The sequence below is a fragment of the Lolium perenne genome, chromosome 5 (assembly GCF_019359855.2).
Source record: "Lolium perenne isolate Kyuss_39 chromosome 5, Kyuss_2.0, whole genome shotgun sequence".
In the NCBI taxonomy this organism is placed as follows: Eukaryota; Viridiplantae; Streptophyta; class Magnoliopsida; order Poales; family Poaceae; genus Lolium; species Lolium perenne.
In genome coordinates, this window is record NC_067248.2 from 247,443,007 (window position 1) to 247,449,024 (window position 6,018).

The window sequence follows — 6,018 nt, forward strand, 5'->3', positions numbered from 1 at the left end:
CGGAAGAAACGGCGACGAGAAGATCAATCTAGGTCTTAGCCGCCGTGCTCTGATACCATGAAAGAAACTAGGGTAGAGTATTTGGTAGGGTAGAGCCGTGCCTCTCTCGGGCGGCTAGTATCCTTGTATATATAGGGTAGAATAGAGTACATACAAGTTACAACACGTATACAAACACATATACCTCTACCACCTATACACGGTAGTTTAACAACCCCCCCCCCCCCCCCCCCTAACGGGTATGAGAGGCATCAGCGGAGAAAAACGGCCCAACCCCATCTCCCCTCCTCGAAAGTCTGTTTTGGACCACGGAACGACTTCAAGCTTCCATCAAGAAGTACATTGTCAACGCCGTGACGGCGAGGGAATTAAGAAGACACGTAGTGGACCATAATGATGGAGAAGCAAGACGTTAAGATCGCCCTCCTCACGACCAACGTCGCCGCGGTGAAACGGGAGATCGAAGGACCTGGTGCTTCTAATGCAAGATACAAGCGCAATGGACGCCCAGACGCAGGCGTCGTACGAGGAGCAATGCGCCCTCATCTTTGCACCACTAGCCACGACGCCAAACTCTACACCAACGATGACATCACCTACGGCGGAGGAGGCTGGCAATTGAGTTCCGCCAATATGCGGCCGATGTGTCTTTTTTGTATGCCGAAACATTGAACTATGGGCGATTTGGGCGAGTGTGATCGATGAACTCACCTCGTTTTGTAATGAACTAGAACCATCGTGACTTGGCGCGAACCGTTCAATTTAAATTTCTAGGCCGAAAGCCATTTGCGATGGCGTGGATGGGGAAAACGCCGGCCCCATAATATTCTCTCCTCCACCACTCCCCATTTGGCCGGCAAAACAACTTGGGTAACAATGAGATGTGTTGAGCAGAGCTTGGGCCCCGGATTGGGATTCTTTAGCTGGTTACCGGCGTGTCCCATGGGTTCTCTCGTGATTCGTTCTGTTGTTGTGAAGTCGGAGCTGCATTAGAGTGTGTCCGTTGTACAACGATGATCGGCAACCAGTGGCTCTGGTGGAAGATTCGGTCGGCACAAATTCAATGTAGTTATGTTGTGAAGCTCCTCATTCTGAGTCGAAGCTGTCTCTTGTTGACGTGTTTGGTTGAATGTTGGCATTTAGCCATGTTAGTATCCTTTTTTGGACTGTTACTGCTAATTAATTGGTCATATTTGTTATCTAAGTCTTGCCATCTTTGAAAAAATAATTTACAGCTCGTAGTAACCAACTTGTGGGTCACGCTGTTTAAGTATTATTATTATCACTGCCATGAAAAAGGCTCCCGGCAGAAAAACTATCAATCAAAATTGCACCCCTGCAGGTGAAAAAATGTGGAGTTGACTACTAGTGTGAGCAACCATGTCGACCCATGCCCCCACAGACCCAGCTGCACCAAACCCTTTCCTGTACGTGACAGGTGCATACGGCGTCGTGTACAGTACAACTCCGTATGCACTGTTACTATCGCGTGCGCAACGTCCAAGGACGAAGCTCCGTAAAGTAGGCGTAGCATGGATGGTGGTGCAAAAAGTATGCGACCAGATGGAGCACCTGTTTTCGAGGGAGCAATGGAGTATATTTTGTCGCACTCCGGCAGGCAGGCAGGCAGGGTAAGCCGCCTGTGGGTGGGTTTCGCCGGTTCCCGACGAGCTTTGTACACTGTTTGCTTGATCACAACGGATCAGCGAGCCACAGCTACGACCTGCCGCGGCACGTACGTAGGTTGCTGGCAGGAGCAAGGGATGCACTGTCAGTGTCACTGTCACCACGCCTCCCGCTTCCTCCGCTCCGGTTTCCATGATCGGAACGATGGAGAAGACAGCATGTCGTCGATTCTCGTCCTTGCTCTCCCCGCTGCACGCACCATTAGGGGTATTTCGGACCGTCCGAAATATCCGTTTGCGTCGTCCGCGGACGCGATGTGACCCAGGGCGACCGTTTGCATCTGGGGTACTTCCAGCGGTGGCGACGCATTTTTTTAACCAGGGTCAGCGTCAAGCTCTCTAATGGTGTTTTACGTCCCGTCGAGGAATGCTGCTGGCGATTAACTGTTCCCGCGCGACGACGATCGTTTTCGCGCGTGCCCAATACATTGGCAAGTTTCGCCAGCGTTTCGCGCGCGGGGAAAACGCCCTGCGCGCCAACGCCGTTTCCCGCCACGCCGTGGCTATATATGGTGGACACCGGTGGGGGCGACGGGCACACCTCAAGCTAACCCTACCATCCATCCATGGCCGACCACATGAGTTGGGAGCACGTTGTTCGCATGTGCCGTCAGCTCCACCCGGACGAGGAGGAGGAGGAGGAGGTCGCCGCCGCCGGCATTGAGGCCCAGCAGCTGGACCTGCCGGCGGAGGCGGAGGTCGCTGAGGCGGAGGCGGCAGAGCGCGCGGAAGGGCGCCTCGTGGCGACCAGGGCGGAGATCGCCAACGCCATGGCCGAGCTCGCCGACGGCAGGGTCGAGCTCGCGGAGGCGAGGGCGGCCATCGCGGCCCCTCCGGCCGACGCCGTCATCCACGACATCGCGGACGAGGACCCCCCCGTACCCATGCGCTTCGAGTGCGCCGGCGACCAACGGCTTCTGCTCGCGTCCTTCGAGTCCCTGGCTGGGAACGCCCAGCGCCGTCAGGCTTGGGTGGCGGAGGAGGAAGCCCACATCTATGCGATGACCATGGCTCAGGGGTCCATGTGCTCCGACCTGGACTCACTCCAGCGTAGGGGCCCTTCTCCCGCGCGGGTCGAGCAGGAGAACCGCGAGCTGGAGGCTGCCATCGCCGCCAGGGACGAAGCGGTGGCGGCGACGGCTAGGGACAGGGCTCGCTTCGTCGCCGACGTGGAGGCGATCCAGGCGGCAGCCCAGGCGAACGAGGACGTGGCAGCGGCGGTCCAGTCGGTGACGGAGGAGAAGGAGGCCCAGGCGTCGGCGGAGGCGGCGGCTGCCAAGGTGGCGGAGGCCCAGGGCGGTGGCCCTGTGGGACAGCACCCTGGCCGAGGCCCTCGAATGGCGCAGGCGGCAGGACGAGATGTCCGTTCGCCGCCGTGCGCGGCGCGCGAAGTGCGGGAAGCGCTCTCGCTTCGACGACGGCGTCGGCCCTTCTGGAGGCCAGTAGTAGGGCGCGCGACTGCGAGTAACCGAGGCCGGTGTAGGCCGCGCGACGACGAGTAGGTACGGCCGTTGTAGTTTTAGGTTTACTCGACTAACCATCTCTATAAAGATGATCGTTTTGGCCAATCAATAGTAATGAAAAACTCTTTTGCTTACCTACTCACTGCCAACCGGTCCCGGATGCACCCAAGACGGACAGATTCCGCGACCGCCGAGTGTCCGCGGAGACGCAAACCTGGCCCATTAGTCTACTTCCTTCGTCCTCAAATAAGTGTACATCTAGCACTAAATTTTATCCACAAAAAATACCATCTCAATACACTTTAATTGTTTCTCTCTCATCGCACGAAAATTAAACCTAATAATATTGATCACATGTTTTTCTTGTTTTCTACATGCACTTAGCTTATTGGAGGTGAAAGAACTAAAGAGAAGAGATGCATGTTTCCAATGTACTTTTCACTCCACTTCATAATTTATCTTGAAAAACCCGCATGTACACTTATTTGTGGACGGAGGGAGTATACACAAACACAACTTCACATTCGGTTCAGCTATTTTTTTTTCCGATAAATGGCGCCTTATTGCTTAAAGTTTAAACAATAGATTCAGTTTCTCCTAGCCACGATGCAAACCAAAAACGATACAAAAGTGCTTATAGGAAATAACAACAAGTCATCCGAGACATCCGGCGGTAGGCAAAATCCTACGATTATGTAGCCTAGCCACCTATATTGGATAATAAACTTTTTGGCCGTTTACTTCAACCATGTAGACATCTTCGCACAGAGATCGTGGTCCTCCAAGCGCTGGAGCGACGACCATGAACGGAGCAGGGATGAACACCCGGTAGATGACATGAATAAGAGAAGAATTTTTGTCATCAAAAATCTTTTCATTCCAACATAGACACATCGATCATATAATGACAATCGCTCCCAACCAGATAAAAACCTTAAACCTAAGAACCACTCGATTTAGCCAAATGCCAAAAATGTTTGCAATGCATATTGGAGGATATAAGGTAGAACCTATCTGAATGATTGACCATATAGCCCTAGCGAACTGGCACTCGAAGAACAGTTTGTTTTATTCTCTCTTCATCTGTGCCGGAGCGGTCACTATGAGGCCATTTCTGGGTGTTACAGTCATCGAACGACGAGGAAGAAGGCGAGGGGATGGGATATCGTCTGCCGGCGGGAACAAGTCTGTGAGGTATCTCTGCCTCACACCACGTTCGGTAAGTGATCGCGATCTGTCGGAGTTGGCAAGGAGGCTGCCCAAGAGGATCGGCAAGCAGACGAACCGGTGATACGCGTACAGCACGCGTCCGTTGGGAACCCCAAGAGGAAGGTGTGATGCGTACAGCGGCAAGTCTTCCCTCAGTAAGAAACCAAGGTTTATCGAACCAGTAGGAGCCAAGAAGCACGTTGAAGGTTGATGGCGGCGGGATGTAGTGCGGCGCAACACCAGGGATTCCGGCGCCAACGTGGAACCTGCACAACACAACCGAAGTACTTTGCCCCAACGAAACAGTGAGGTTGTCAATCTCACCGGCTTGTTGTAACAAAGGATTAGATGTATAGTGTGGATGATGATTGTTTGCAGAAAACAGTAGAACAAGTATTGCAGTAGATTGTATTCGATTAAAAGAATGGACCGGGGTCCACAGTTCACTAGTGGTGTCTCTCCCATAAGAATAAGCATGTTGGGTGAACAAATTACAGTTGGGCAATTGACAAATAGAGAGGGCATGACAATGCACATACATGATATGATGAGTATTGTGAGGTTTAATTGGGCATTACGACAAAGTACATAGACCGCTATCCAGCATGCATCTATGCCTAAAAAGTCCACCTTCAGGTTATCATCCGAACCCCTTCCAGTATTAAGTTGCAAACAACAGACAATTGCATTAAGTATGGTGCGTAATGTAATCAACAACTACATCCTCGGACATAGCATCGATGTTTTATCCCTAGTGGCAACAGCACATCCACAACCTTAGAACTTTCTGTCACTATCCCAGATTTAATGGAGGCATGAACCCACTATCGAGCATAAATACTCCCTCTTGGAGTTAAGAGTAAAAACTTGGCTAGAGCCTCTACTAAAAACGGAGAGCATGCAAGATCATAAACAACACATAGATATAAATTGATAATCAGCATAACATAGTATTCTCTATCCATCGGATCCCAACAAACACAACATATATCATTACAGATAGATGATCTTGATCATGTTAGGCAGCTCACAAGACCCGACAATGAAGCACAATTAGGAGAAGACGACCATCTAGCTACTGCTATGGACCCATAGTCCAGGGGTGAACTACTCACTCATCACTCCGGAGGCGACCATGGCGGTGAAGAGTCCTCCGGGAGATGATTCCCCTCTCCGGCAGGGTGCCGGAGGCGATCTCCTGAATCCCCCGAGATGGGATTGGCGGCGGCGGCGTCTCTGGAAGGTTTTCCGTATCGTGGCTCTCGGTACTGGGGGTTTTGCGACGAAGGCTTTAAGTAGGCGGAGGAGATAGGTCAGGGGGGCACACGAGGGCCCCACACGACAGGCTGGCGCGGCCAAGGCCCAGGCCGCGCCGCCCTGGTGTGTCGCCACCTCGTGGCCCCACTTCGTGACTCCTTCGGTCTTCTGGAAGCTTCGTGTGAAAATAGGCCCCTGGGCGTTGATTTCGTCCAATTCCGAGAATATTTCCTTACTAGGATTTCTGAAACCAAAAACAGCAGAAAACATCAACTGGCTCTTCGGCATCTCGTTAATAGGTTAGTGCCGGAAAATGCATAAATATGACATAAAGTATGCATAAAACATGTAGATATCATCAATAATGTGGCATGGAACATAAGAAAATATCGATATGTCGGAGA